The sequence below is a fragment of the Cryptomeria japonica genome, unplaced genomic scaffold (assembly GCF_030272615.1).
Source record: "Cryptomeria japonica unplaced genomic scaffold, Sugi_1.0 HiC_scaffold_14, whole genome shotgun sequence".
Lineage (NCBI taxonomy): Eukaryota > Viridiplantae > Streptophyta > Pinopsida > Cupressales > Cupressaceae > Cryptomeria > Cryptomeria japonica.
The window spans coordinates 148,156-164,469 of NW_026728836.1; positions in this window are offsets into that span (position 1 = coordinate 148,156).

Here is a 16,314-nt window from a genome sequence, read left to right on the forward strand (position 1 = left end):
CCATGTTAGTCAAAATCGTCATTTCGCAGGGCAAAAGGAAATTGTGCCCATGCAGTCCGCGAATCAACAAAAGTGACTAACACGCTATGTTAGTCGAATTCGCTGTTTCGCGGTCCAAAAGGAAATTGCAGTCACGCAGTCCATGAATCAGCGAAATCAACTAACATGCCATGTTAGTCGAATTCGTTATTTCGCAAGGCAAAAAGAAATGGCAGCCATGCAGTCCACAAATCAATGAAAGTGACTAACATGCCATGTTAGTTGAATTCACCGTTTCGCAGGGTAAAATGAAATGGTGGTCACACAACCCGTGAATCAGTGAAAGCTACTAACACGCTATGTTAGTCAAATTCGTTGTTTTGCGGGGCAAAAGAAAATGGTGACCACGCACTCCACGAATAAACAAAAGCGACTAACATGCTATGTTAGTTGAATCTTCCATCAACACACTATGTGCCTAAACAATGTTCCATGAATCTTCTCTATCTCTCTCTCTCTCTCTCCCATTCTTTCTCTCTTATACTCTCTCTTTGCCTCTATCTCTCATCCTCTCTCTCTCTCTCTCTCTCTCTCTCTCTCTCTCTCTCACCTTCCCTCCCTCCATCTCTTCAGTCAATCTTTCTCAATCTTGATCACGATCAAATCCACAGCTAAATTTGCTGATCAAGATCAATGATCTATAATTTTTGAAAAAATTCGTGTTATTAACTTTTCATTTGATTGATGTGTAGTTTTGGAGTCAGTTTAGCTGCAACCATCGTATAACATGAAGGTAACCATGAGATAACATTGCAGATTATTGACCAGATTTCGTATAACATGAAGGTTGCTATAGGATAACATGACAGATTATTGACCATATTTTGTATAACACGAAGGTTTTTTACAAGAAAAAATGGTAGATTGTTCACAGGATTTTGTAATATAGTCAATAATCAATCATGTTATCTTGTAATAACTTTCATGTTATATGAAATCCAATCAATAATCTACAATGTTATCTTATGGTTACCTTCATATTATACAACATCCTGACAATAACCTATCATGTTTGAAGATTGTAATATATCCCAGATCCGAGTTATGATGAACTTAGCATAAAAAGGAAGAATGCATGCATAACACGAAGGTGAGTTGAAAATAATAGATCTTGACAAAGTTTATTTTCTGAGTTCATTATATGCTTATTTACTTTCTGAGTTCATATTTTGAGTAGATTTAGTATGTCTCTCCTCTTTTGCATCCCTCCTCTCTCTAGGTATCTCCCTCCCTTTCTTTCCCTCTCCCTCTATATCTCCCCATCTATACATACCCCCATATCTATCTTGCTACCCCATACTCTTTTATTTTGTCTTCCTCTAGTATTTTGTCTCTACTATCTAGGTCATCGCCTTTCTCTCCTCTCTCTAGGTTTCTCACTCCCTTCCTCTCCACCTATCAACCTCTGCATCCATGTCTCATTACCCACCTCTCTCTATCCCCTCTATCCATCTCAATCCTCTATCTTACCATCTAGGTCTCTCATCTCTCTTTCCCCATCTAGGTTCTCTCATCTATCTATTTGTCCCCTCTAGTTCTCTACCTCTCTCTCCCCCTCTATCTCCCTCCCCCTTTACACCTATCTATTTCTTTAATCTCTCCTTCTCTTCTCTCTCTTCCCTCACCTCTTTATCTCCTCCTTCCCTAGGTTTTTCACTCCATCCATGTCTACCTCTCCCTCAATCCCTTCTTAATCCCCCTCCCTCTCTCTCTCTCTCTCTCTTTATTCTTTTGTCTCTCCTCTTATCCCTCCCTCCCCTTTCTAGGTATCTTCGTTCCTTTCTTCCCTTCTCCCTTTCTATATTTTGAAGCTTATTATAATAAGAGCAACCCCTTACCACATATTATAAGGAAAGTATAGGGAATTTTATAAAAGAATGTGTTTCAAAACATAACGTGTTTCAAAATACACTATATTAATCTACATTTCACAACATACCCAACATCTATTATCTACGCAATTCCAGCTCCAAGTGCACATTCCTATCGCTCATCTCAAATGATTGATTTGGTATCAAAACCTTCCTTTTCAAGTATCAGAGGTTTGCACACCCCAAAACATGACTTTTTAGGTTTTGAAGGATTCACGATTTACTATCTAATTGATTATTTTTATGTTTTATCTTTACATATTTATTTAATATAATATTCTTATTTTCAAATTTATTATCCTCTCCCACAAAATAATTGAAGTTGTCTAATTTTTAATCATCTAATGATGTTGAAATATTAGACATTGTGAAATTAACTCTTCTTCTTCACAATAACACTATGACAAGTTTTAGCCTTAACCATTTGATGAAATTTTAACATGCAATACAAACCCTCAAGGCTAGACAACAATATTAACCCATAATTTAATTTGGGGCAACTAAAATCATTCTAGATATGCTTTTTTAATTAAAAAAAAAAAAAAAAAAAATTTAAAAAATAGTTGGTAGTAGAATTTTGGTTGGGTAGATTTCAATTCATTATTCAATTTGCTTTATAGAAAATAATTTTGAAATTTTTAATTAAATTTTACAAATATGATTTAAAAATAATTAACATTAAAGTTCTAACATTTAATATTTCTATTATATATTTTAAAAATTTATTATGGACTCAATATCTAAATTGCCATTTTTATGGAGGGTTTTTTGTCAAACTAGGATTTTTTTTCAATACCCTAAGTACTAATTTTGACTCAAGACAAATTTACATTCAACAATGAACAAAGGTAAAGATTAAAATTACATAAAATAGAGCAACAAAGACAAATATTAGATATATTGGACAAATAGTTCTCAATTATTTATAAAAAACTTATTTACCATTCAAATTCTTCATAATAAATTGACTAATATTAATTTAGTAATTTGAATCCTTACTATTGAAATTTTTTCTTATATCCAATTTCTTGAAAATAATATGACTTTTAAACATTTTTCAACTATTGAGATGCCCATATTAATATAATGTCTCATTTGAACTTTTAGCCATTAAAATCTAATTTTACCCAACATTTTTATCCTTAACCAAATTATATAGACAACAAAAAAATCTAAACTATTTCAATTACATGAGTAATAAAAGATTATAGAAAATGTTAGAAAGAACAACTATATTTCTTTGTGCTTAAAGATACATAAAATACAACACAAGAGTCATTATTCACTTTTTATTATCAAATAAAATTTTTTTTATCTTCAATATCAAATACTCATCTGTAAGCATCAAATACATAAGATTGTATAACCTGTCACCACTACAAATGTGCTTTTTTCAAACCATTTATGCAATCAATATTTATTCTTCCATTAAAAAAAAGAGAAAACAGATAAAGTCACAACAAGAATTCAGTGTTCAACCCCTGCAAGCACTTTTCACCATTTAAAAGCCTATCATATACAACATATCAAAAACATTTTTTTGTGTTGTTGGACCTCATAATAACCATGTCGCACACAACCCACATAAATAAGAAATCTGACAGTTGTTTAAATGAAGATGCCACTAGATATAAAATGAAAAAAGCAAATCTTCCATTTTCTGTACCCATTCTCTATATTTACCTCTCCATAATATGCACTCCATCCAACAAACTTACCACACCTTGACCCACAAATCAGTTGTGCATCATCTTTTCTCTCTATGCACTCCATCTTTGTATCTACTCAGTCTCCTCTATTCCATCCTACAGACACCAGTATCAATATTTTTTTAAATTTGTAAATCTAAAACATAAACTCTTCTATTCCCTCTGCTTAAATATTTGAATATGCTTCGCTCCCATTTTTATCCACTTGTGTCCCATATTTTCTTACTCCCATCTAGTTTTCTTTTCATGGCTGCTTCTTTGGCATCCCAAATAGCAAAGCATGATTATACAATGAACGGGTTAGAATCTATAAAAAAAATTGATGCTTATAATTAATTTGAAAAAAAACTTACAAGAACTTGAATTTCATGATTCCTAAAACAATGTCCAGATTGTGGCATAGAAGAAATTTGACCTGCAACAATAGAAGCATAAGAGTATTTGCATCCATTAAAAGACCAAAACCAGTACATTTATAAAATAAAAATTTCCTTTCTAAATGCAAAGACAACAAAAAAAAATCAAAAAAAATCATGTGTCATGTGGTTTTGTAGCCAGAATAGCTATAGCCTTCCACTTTCGCTTCCACCATTATTATTCTGCTTAATCATGCGAATCTACTTCTCATTGTTACTGTCATTGGGTACAGTTGCCAAAAACAAAATGGTGTCAGATTAAACCATACAGAAGTAAAAGCAACCCAAAAAAATTATAATCGATATAAATCACTCAATGTAGATCATGACCCATTTACCATAATGGAATTACACTGCAATAAATCATCTAGCTGAAAAGGAATAGATTTCATTCGGGTTGCTAAACCCAATAGCCGAAGAAATGACAATTGAAACAAGAAAATGAAAATGAAATACCCTAAACAGGACATTACTTGATTTGTTCGTTGAGAGCGGCTTCACAAGGATCTGAAAACCTCTGTCTATGCAGTTAGACTTAATGTGATAAATGATATTTTATCTTGTGTCTTTTTGTTCTGGAAGTGTGAGATAGTGCCTTGGCCATGAAAAATCATGTTTCAACGACATACCTACTTTCATGGCTTTGCTCCAACAATCTGTGACCTATGTTAGGAATCCCACAGATACTGAGAGGGGGGGGGTGAATCAGTATCTAACCGGTAATTAGAATTTCTTATCTTAAAACATGCAAAACATATTATAACAATGTACCGGTATGCAAGAAATAATGTAATAAATAGAATTAAGAACATCCACATGAAAAGAACACCATAACACAAGGATTTAATGAGGAAACCCGGTGTGGGAAAAACCTCAGTGGGATTTGTGACCCACAATATTCACTCGCTGGCCAATAAGAGAATATTACTTACAGTAGGGGCTTGCACATGCAGGAAGGCCAACTGCCTAGAGCTCACTGCTCAATGGAAAGTCTCATTGACTTACAATGTGGATTATACAAATCCAATATCTTGTACTGCTTTACAATAGCATCTATAATGCCTGATCCAGTACTGGTTGCTGCTCTGCTTCTTACATAAACCCTTCAACCTATATTTTGCATAATAGGTCTACCTTAATATTTCGCATACATCATTTTCTTCACTTACTTCCTTACTTCCAAAATGTCTACAATGATCTCCATGTCACAAATGGGAAAATGAATACATCACACTCTTTTTTGATATGGTTGGGCGAGAAAGATTTTTTTTTTAAAAATGGCACGCTGAAAACAATTTTAAATCCTGACACTGTTGCTCATGACATCGTGACTGTGAGAGTGGCCGACAAATGTTAGGCACGTACAAATACTTTTCACCAACCGTAAAATGGCAACATACCTCCACGTCATCCCAATGGTGGGTCCCAGAATGTGTCTCATGGCATCATGGGAGGGCATGCGATTTTGGAGCGGCATCATGCCATGGCATGCCGTTTTGGAGCCAGAATAGCTACAGCCTATGAAATCCACACGAAACCCTCTCATTCTAATAAAAAATATATTCTTTGAGTCCAAGGAATACTGAATAGATTATGTTTGCATCACCTCCCAAATTTATTTTATCATCATTTTTTTAAATATTTAATTTATTTTATTAATATTAAAAATCAATTTAGTTAGTAAAAAAAATTAAGTTGTATTCAAACTTAAATTGTTTCTTTCAATATTTTTTGTTTTGAAAGGCATCGTCTTACACATTCTTTTTATTATTAATGTATGTATTTTTCTAATAATACACAAATTGCAATAAAGCTTTCGTTTAAAGAGAGTGAATATTCTTTGGTAGCAATCCAATTAGGATTCACCACCAAGACATTCGTAGTTAACTCTTTGTCCTTCCACATGATACCAATTCCACTCGTCGATCCAATAGATTGTTGAAAGAAACCATTCCACCATTTGTAGCATGCCAGAATTTTTGACCCCCCTCACCTGATAATTTTGTTTCCCGAAGAAAGAAAAAGTTTGTGGACATTATCTAGATTTGAAGCCTGACTAGGTGTCTCTTGTCAGGGGCCCTGAGACCCCCAACATTACAAGTGACGATCTTTATTGTTTTCCAAGGGAGGGATCTCCTCCCTTGGTACTTGATAGAAACTTTTTAATGCTAGTATAATTCCTTTTTGTGGGTTCTCGTTCCCTTAATTCTTTTAGTGATTTCTTGCCTTTCCCTTTCTTTTGGTGCCCCAATTTCAAAAATCTTGATGCCTTTGTCATGGATTGTGAGATGCATCTATCCTCAATGGTGTCTAGTTGATCTTCTGCCATTTCCTCATCCAACTCCTCAACAAGCTCATCAGGATTGTCACATAAAATGGTATTGTCATTCACCATGTCATTGTCTATCTATTTCTCCTCCATCAAAACATTTTCTGTGCAAGCCAAAGTATTTCCTTCATTCTATTTAATTAAGGCGTCATACCTATTTTGTTTAGGATATCTCACATCCTTGGGACCATATTCCTTACTTGCATGATTTGGCTAAGTTTTTGAGACATATTTGTCTTTTGTCCCGGGGGGAATTCTCACTTCCCTATTGAATGATTCCTTTTGCCGCATTGCAGACAAAAAAACCTTTCTTCTTTTTAGTTAAGAAAACAAGATAAATATTTATCATTTTTAGTCTAAATAATACATAAAATTGCTCTTAGTTGTTTAATCATTGAAGTGAATGATGTTTAAATAGAATAAATCATTATATAGAATAGTAAAGAAGATTAAGCTAAGCAAAGAAATACCACTAAAAAACAAGTCAAATCTAAAGAAGTAAACAACAAATAAACTCACTTCTTTTGTTTGAACCAACAACATATAGTAGTATTGTGGGTGTCCAAATATTAATTGTTGATCCTCTATTGTGGTCTTCATAGTGCTATAGGGCTCAAATAACTAAACCGTACAAGCCATATATTCATTTCAAATAGCTTACTCACGTCAAATAAGTTTTAATAATGAAAGGGTTGTAGTTAATTGCTAAGAATAATCGGGGAGATGACCTAGTAGTTGTGCACCCTAACTACATGCTTTTCAATATCCTACATGGAAATTTTAAATCACTCCCAATTTTTTACAGCAGCTTACTTGGCAAGTCCCCTTCTTATAACTAAGATTTCAAAGTCACATCATCAAATATGATACCACATTAGCATGCTTTTTGCCAAGGTGTCCAAAACAACCCCAAAAAAAGTGAGACCAATAGTCGTGAAAAAGAGGCCCCAATAATTGTGTAGCTAACATGGCATCACATGATTGGATTCTTTTTACAACTAATGGTACATTTTATTCAATTATTGGTAGTCATCATCAACAATAACAACTTTAAAATCACAACCATTGGTGCAATGTTGTCAAAAAAATTGGACATTAAATTAACAAGTATGAGTATCAAATCAACAAGTACGTGTATTAAATCAACAACTTCTATCACAACAACTAGAATGCATTCAACTATTGGGTCCTCTCCCCTAGTATGCTCCTTGATTATACCACCCACCAAAATTTAAATTAGAAAACCATTTAAAATCTAATATAATCTAATCTTTTTCTTCTTTTTTTTTCAAATCTCAATCTACAAAAGAACCTATGCTACCTTAAGGGTGAGCATACCATTCAAACACCAAAGTAGTTCAAAAAAGTAAGAGACGGGCAATATTTACCTTTCATTTTGATTTTGCTAAAATCATGATTTCTCCAATTCTATCCAAAAAGATGAAGTGGAATCCCAAACACAATGTAAATGCCTCTTGATATTCACAATCCAATACAATCTTCAGGCTCATCTAATCCATAACAATTATAATCCACCAAGTTTTGAAAATTTTCAAGAAGAGGGTTTGACAACCCAATTTTCCCAAAATGCAAGAATGAAAATAAAACTAAGTTTCTTTTCCTTTATGCCATTTTTCCAATTTTCAATTTATTTATTTATTTTTATTTCTAATTTATTTTTTTTCTCAAAAATGGACTTCATAAAATTTTAAATGCCTAACTCATTTTTTTTGCAATTTAAAAATAAAACTAATTAAATCAATTCAAATACTTTCCTATACCAATGAAATAAATACAATTTAAATATTAATTATATAGTGCCCCTACCCTAGTCAGCGTTGTAAAACTGGTTTGACCTTGGTTAACTTTTTATGTGGCATTCTTGGATGGTTGATTTACCATGATGTAATGTTGTAGTCAGATATTATGATTATTGTGCATACCTGTTAATGTGCTTTCACATCGACTCTTATGTAAGTTTAATTGTTCTCCTGATTCTTGTTATTAATCTCGAGCTAACACCTTCATTATATATATATATATATATATATGCTTGTGTGACTCTTGGTTGTAGGAGATTACAGGTACAGTACTGCCTAGGTGCGAGGTTTGTCTTCACCTGGATTCGCAGGGTTGAGTATACCTCTTTGGTCCTTAGATTTTGGATTAAGTGGTCGTAAGATCCTCGTTTGACCATAGTTGTGCTCAAGTGAGCGTCGTCAGTCGTCATCGGTATTCCCTTTGGTTGGGTATGCAGGTTGTCTATCTGGTTGACTTTCTTGGGTTGCGTGTTTTGTGTGTGGTTAAATCGAGTAATTAATCCTTAATCTTTAATTTGATTTAATGTGTGTTTTTGCATTAGTATTTTGGGGACTAAATCCCTTTTTATGTGATTAATCATTAATTGAATTGCTCAGTTCTGGTTGGTAGCAAGTTCAATTTAATGGTTAATTTTAATGTTAAATTTATTATGTTTATGTTGTTGGAAAAGAAAGATTTAAATTTAATTGAAGTAGAATTAATTTAATCTTGTTGGCATTTTGGAAATAGAAAGGTTAATTTCAGTTATATGAGAAAATCAATTTTAAATTGAAAAGCACGTTTAATTTATTGATATAGTTTAAAAGAATGATTTTTGGGGATTTATTTTTATAAAAATATTTTAAATCCAAAATAAAAATTTTGGTCAAAACTTCTCCCATTTAACCTAGGTTTTTGGAAAAATATGGGAGGTTGATTTTTTTGGAAAATATTTTTGGATGGAAAAAATTGGGGGTTTTGGGAGGAGAAGGAATTTCTTGAGCTGGAGGATTGGGCTCTCCTGCAATCTTGCCAGGATTACTGAATCAGGTAGGCCTTTGGTTTATTTCATTGGTTTCTTTGTTTTAAAAAGATTGTTTTTGGTGTTTTTGTAGAAACTTGTTTGTGTTTGTAGATAATCCTTATTTGTGTGGAAAATGGAAGAGTTGCCTTGAAATCGGAGACTCAAACTCTCCTTGCTCTCTTATCAAACCTCTAGATGTCATTTTTGTTTGTATAAATTGGTTCTCAAAAATTAAAACCAAATTTTGGGGTTTGGCTATTCTTGAGGAAATTTTGTTTAAAACTCCAATGAATCTCCTCTTAAATAAGTTTTAAATTGAAATTTAGTTTGGGGATTTGGCAGATTTGATGTTAAATATGTGTAAATCAATCTCATTTTTCCAATATGGTGTTTTATTGAAAGAAAATTTTCTTATTCTGGGTTATTCTGTAAAATGCAAAATTTTAGAAAAACTCATTGTTTTCTGGAAATAATTTTTTTTTAAAGTCTTTGTTGAGACTGGGTTTTCTGAGTTTGTTGTTTTTGATAGTAACTAATTTAAAATAATAATAATAATAATAATAATAATAATAATAATAATAATAATAATAATAATAATAATAATAATAATAATAATAATAAATAAATTTAATAATACCCACGTGGCAGGGAATAAACCCCCACCACGCGAGAGGTAGTCGCTACCAAAGGTAGTGGCTGCTACCTATTGGTAGCGTTGCTACCAAAAGGCTAGCAGATTGCTACCTTTTGGTAGTAGTGCTACCATGGATAGCCTGAGCTACCAAGGGGGGACCCACATGGGGGTCCACGTGGGTACCCTCCCCCCTTTATATTATTTTAAAAAAAAATTGTTTTTTTTTTAATATATTTTTTTTATCAAAAAAATATATAGTAGTTTAATATTATTTAAATGTTAATTTTAAATTAAGTTTTTAATGAAGTTTAAATATGGCATTTAATTAATAATTTATGATTATTTTGTAATTAATTAGTTGTATAAGTGACAAATATGCATTAATTAATTTTCAAAATCTATTTTATTATTAATGCATATTTTTCTAATTAGATACTTAATTTGTTATTTTGTTATTCATTATTAATTATTTATATTTTATTAATCACAAATTAATAAATATATAGTAATTAATATTTTATTTTGGTTTTCTTTTCTTTATGTACGTAAGGAAATAATTTGTCAAGTTGGGAATGGATTATCTATAATTGGGTTCCTTATATGTATATATTTCCTTGATCTGTATAGTGTAACTTGGCTTTGGAAAAAATGAACTTGAAGAAATCATTTTCGAACCAGTATGACCATGATGTTTTATTTGGAGATTAAATAGCATATTTATTCGGTTAATGTTTATTTAATTATATTCATGTGAACTTGGTTTAAAAACTCGTAATGATGCAATTATGTTATGTTTAGATGCAACGAGCTTAGTGAGTTAGAAAACCAAGAACAACCTGTACCTAGATGAGGTAGATAACTGCAGATAACTGCAATCTAACTTAGTTCATTTAGAAAACTTGATCGACTTTTATGTTTAAATCAATATGGGAAAAGATTGTCTCTACCAGTTATCGCCTATGCAAATTTTAATTTATGTATTCACTTTTGCTTAAGTAACGGCAAGCCTTGCTTTGTTTGATTGGACCTTGTTGTATGGATTGATTTGGGGTACCTGTTTTTGTCCTCGTTATCGAGTTTGACTGTTGTTTAGTGGTAGTGTTGTAAATGGTCATATCCTTTATGCAGGTGTCAAATGATGTTTGGTGGTTGACCATAGCTAGCCAGGTCTCTAGTTAGAGTACCGTCTGTCAGTGCACCTCATATGAAGTCGTGTTTGACCAAATGGTTGTTCCCTCCATTTTGAACTCTGTTGCTTGACCATGTGTATTTCTTAGTTTTTTGAGTTCGTTTGAGTATAGTTTAGTGTCGTAAGGGAAAGTGGCTTTCGATTGGGGGTCGCGCCCAAAGTGGTTGCTAGGTAACCCATCGAAAGTGTGTCTAATAAGTGATAACCTTATAGTATGTTAGAGAGTTAGTTAATGAATCACTAAGTAAGATAATTGTGCCTCACACATGGGATGAGTGCTAACACAAACTCGACATGCAGTGAGAAGGCCTGAAATGGCAAACCATCATCCTTGTCTTCACGAAAGGATGTGTGGGTCCACATGAGACTTGGATGGGTTGGAGGTTCGGAATAGGTTGCTAGGGTAACTCAGTGGATGGGGCCAGAACCTATGAAGACTTGCCATGGTAACCATACTAGGTTGTGTGATGACACTTATCCCCTACATTCGCTAGTGTGTTGTTGTGTTGTCTTGATAGGATCACTTTTGTGGAGTTGTCTTGTTGCTTATGCCCTTGTGAGTACTTGATATCATGCTAGACCTTGGGTTGCAATGACTTAGTTTTACGGATGCTCCAGTGGAACTATGTATTTGCTTCTATTATGTTCAGTTGGATCCTTTCCTATTCAGGGATCATTTATGTATTTATTTGACCGATGTGGTCATTTATTTATTGGTTATGTTTGCCTTGATGGCAGGGCTGTAAATGATGTGAACCTTACATATTCTTAACTTATTTAATGATCAGAGGGGTCTTACAGTTGAGCAGACCCGGAGATGTAGCCCTCTAGGGGTGAACTCCGATATCAATTTGGTGTTATGTGATGCTTATGTTCTTATGTTTCCTGTTTAGTTTTAGCATGTATGGATGGCATTATGTTAGAATGTATAAAGTGGATAAGATGAAAGTAATCGTAAATGCATGTATGTAGTCGTCTTTTAAATGCAGTAAATTGGATTATGAAAGAATGTAAATTAGAATAATGGGATATATTTAGTTATTGTTAAGGAAATTAAGTATGCATGAAAGATCTCATTAGTTTATGATGAAATTCAAGTGTGTTTTAAATTAGATGCATGACTTATATTTTAATGAAATCTTGAACGTAAGGTATGAATAAATCTTAATGGATGAACTTTATCATGTGATCTATATATGTGGAATTAAGTAATCACGTTGGGAAACTCTTTAGGTTTTAGTTGATGTCTTCTGTTGTGTAACTTGTACTTTGATATCTCGTTGTATCATTGTGTCGTGTTTAATTTCAAAAAAAATAATTATTTGCACTCTATTCTTGTGTTTTAGCTTAATCCCTTTGGGGTTTCCTAGCGGGGCATTACAAATTACATTTGACTAAATTCAAAGAATTAATGATATTTCTATTTTCTAGAACTCACAAAAGCATTTAACTAGAAACTAATTGATTCATTAAAAATGTTTATGAAAAAAAAAGGCCATTAAATTAAAACATGCAATTAGATGTAACATACAACACAAATAGATTCTAGAATCACCTTTATTTTCGATGTGAATTTATATAGGGTCACACAGTACATACCTCATACTCAATTCAAGTACAATAAGGGATGACATATAGACAAGGACCAATGTGATATCTCTAAAATAACCACCATTGGTAAATAACATATGTGGAGAAATATCATATACCTAAACCCTCAAAGAAAATGTCAAGTGTACATATTCAATATATAGTAAATGAAGCAATGCATACACACCCAATGGGTTACAATATTACAAACATCAAATAAAGATGGAAATATGATCATCTAATATATCTTAAAATACATAAAATATGATGTTAAATATAAATATCTCTAGTAAAGGAATAGGTGCATAGTATAGGCAATGAATAATGTAGGTGTTGGTTCTTCAGGTGCTACCAATTGCAATAAACCCCATTAGGTAGGTCTCAACAAAGAGATTCCCTAGCATTGCAACCAATGCCTAAAAGACTTGTTGACCACCCCCCACAGCCATAAACAAGCCCTTAGTCACTAATAAGGTCAAGGGTCTAAGAACCCTACAAAAAAATCCCTTATTAGAAATGGTGCCCATTATTGAAAGTTGGTATAGGAATAATATGTGGGTAAGTGCACCAAGATGGTGTGCAAAAAGGGGGGTATAAGTGGACACTTTTTTTCTTTTTGAAATCAGATAAACCTAAACTTGGAGGAGAAAGTTGAGAGTCATCCACTCAAGATATGAAAATACTCAAAGAACAAAGATTGTAGTACTCTGAATCTAGTTTCCAAACTACTAATTTTTTTCAAAATTGGATAAGATTAAGGGGGTCAAATTCTTCAAGCACAAAAAATAGACCCTATTTTTTTTCTGAAAAACATAACATAGTGTATGACGTGTGCATCCAAAAAGTCATAGTTAGATTTAGTATTTTGACAAATCCTTTGGCAAAAAGATAGGTAAGAGTGAGCACTAGAAGGTGCATATTTTTTTGTAATTTTTTGTTGAGTATTTTGGATTTTATGATTCTTTCAATCGAGCACATCCTTAAAATCAAGTACTTGTTCGTGCACGAAGCATAACTTGCACCAAAACAATAGAAAATGGATTTTTTTTTTAAATTGTAAAGAATCAAGTGCACTACAATATTATATAAAGTTTTTAAAATTTGGCTAAGTAGATCAAAAGTTATTAAAAAAATGGTACACATATGTCTCTGAGAACTATGGAGACACTGGCAAAAGAAATTCAATAATAATGTTATTGTTGTTCAAATTTTAAAAAAATTATATGGTTAGAAAGATCAGAAGATGGGTGAAAATATGGTGGCAATTTTAGAAATACCCACTTGATGAAGTGTAAACCTTATGATGACAAATTCAAGAAACCAAGTTCATAAAACAAAACACATCAAAAATGAGGGAAATGGAGGGAAATCAAACTTCCAAACTGCAACTTTGTCGTCCAAGCCTATTCACAAGCCTAAACAGATAAGAGCCTGTACGAGGTTTCTTTTGAATAAGAAATGTGTACGGGGTTTCTTTTGAATAAGAAATGTGTACGGGGTTTTATTTGAATAAGCAGCATGCACGTGATTCTAAGGAGAAAATATCGCGTACGCGATTCTTCCTGTGATACTATAACATAAAGAAATTAATGTGTATGTTTAAAATGTGTGTGTGTGCATACATATATGTATATATGTATATGTGTATTTATGTACACACACATGTATGTATGTAATATGTATATAATATACAGTGTATGATGTATATATACATATATGTATGTTTATAATATATATATAATTATATATATATATATATATATATATAATTTTTTTTATATATATATATATGTATGTATGTGTGTTATCTTTTGATATTTTATGTGTATTATATGTATATATGTATGTACATGTATATTGATATATTGCCTTTTGATATCTTATTGTACATTGTATTCCTCTCTCTCTCTCTCTCTCTCTCTGGACCCCACATAACACCTAATGACATCATGTAAGGTCCTTTAGCACAAATATGACCCCTTAAGACCATATGATGTCCTAAGGGGTCATATGATATTCTAACACATGTGTGGCCCCATTATGACCCTGCATGACCCCCAATGATGCCATATGACCCCTTCAGACTATGTATGATATATTAAGGGGTCATATGGTGTTGTAACACATGTGAGGCTCAATTAGGACCCCACGTGACCATTAACGACATCATGTGACATCTCTTCCTCCCACCCCATCTCCCTCCCTCCCTAAATTATTCCCCTCTCCCTCCCTCCCTCCCTCCCTCCCTCCCTTCCTCACCCATCTCTCTCTCTCTCTCTCTCTCTCTCTCTCTCTCTCTCTCTCAAATAACACCACATGACCCTTTAGGAGTATATGATGTCCTAAGGGGTTAAGATGACAAGATTGAATTATGGTGTCGTAAGATGGCAAATGAATCTTTATTACAATATAAAAAGCAGTACCAATAATGCTTAGAATAATAACATACCAACACTCTCCCCCCCTCTCTCTCTCCCCTAGGACCCCACATAGCACCTAACGACATCAAGTGACCCCTTAGCACACCAAATGACCCTTTAGGAGCATGTGATGTCCAAAGGGGTCATATGGTGTCCTAAGGTGGCAAGATGAACCATTATTACAATATAAAAAGCAGTACCAATACTACTTACAAAAATAACAAACCAGCATGGTCCCCCTCTCTCCCTTCCTCAATACCCCATCCATACACAAATTCAACTTGGTAAACAACTTCTTTATCTGAAAATTGGCTGCAAGCCTCGCAAGTTGTTTATAATTGGCAAAAAATTCACTATCACCCACTTTTCTTTTGTAGAGAAAATTCAGAAGCACTTTCAAGCTTTCTCTTCCTACCTCCTCCACTATCACTTCTACTCTTTCATTCTCCATGAAACTTGCAACCTGAAACACAATACTTTCTCCTCCCACCTCTTTCATCATTATATTTTGTTTACCCATCTCGCTATATACCACTTGGAACATAATAATCTTATCTCCCACCTCCTTTATCACAATCAATCCTTTCTTTTGAATCATTAGATCCCCTTCAAACATGGCTCTAAAACCATCTGACCTATTCACTTGCCAATATATTATAAAATAAAAGACAATGGAATGTCCTTAATATGAGTCCTCTCTCTCTCTCTCTCTCTCTCTCTCTCTCTCTCTCTCTCTCTCTCTCTCTCTCTCTCTCTCTCTCTCTATCTCCCTCTCTCTCTCTCCCTCTCCCCTCTCCCTCCCTCTCCCTCTCCATCCTCTCTCCCACCCCTCTCTCTCTCTCCCCCTCTATCTACCTCTCTCTCTCTCTCTCCCTCTCTCTCTTTATCCCCCTCCCTCTCCCTCTCTCTCTCCCCCTTTCTCTCCCTCTCCATCCTCTCTCCCGCCCCTCTCTATCTCCCTCTCCCTCTATCTCCTTCCCTCTCTCTCTATGTCCCCCCTCCCTCTCCCTCCCCCTCTTTCCCTCCCTTTTCCTTCACATTTTCTTTACTACAAGTAATGCACATGAGGTTTTGATTAGTTAAAAGCACATACAGGGTACTGGGAATATGGACATTGGCCTACTGAGCATTTTTAGGGACTAAAGCATGCATGAGGTTACTGAACATACCGCGTACGTGATTGTTGAACATACTTTTAGTTTCCCAACAACCTCAATGGCCTCAAAAAAAGTTTTTGAGGTCATTGAAGGCCCCGCTGCAACTATTACTTCGCTTTTGTGACAGTTTTATAAG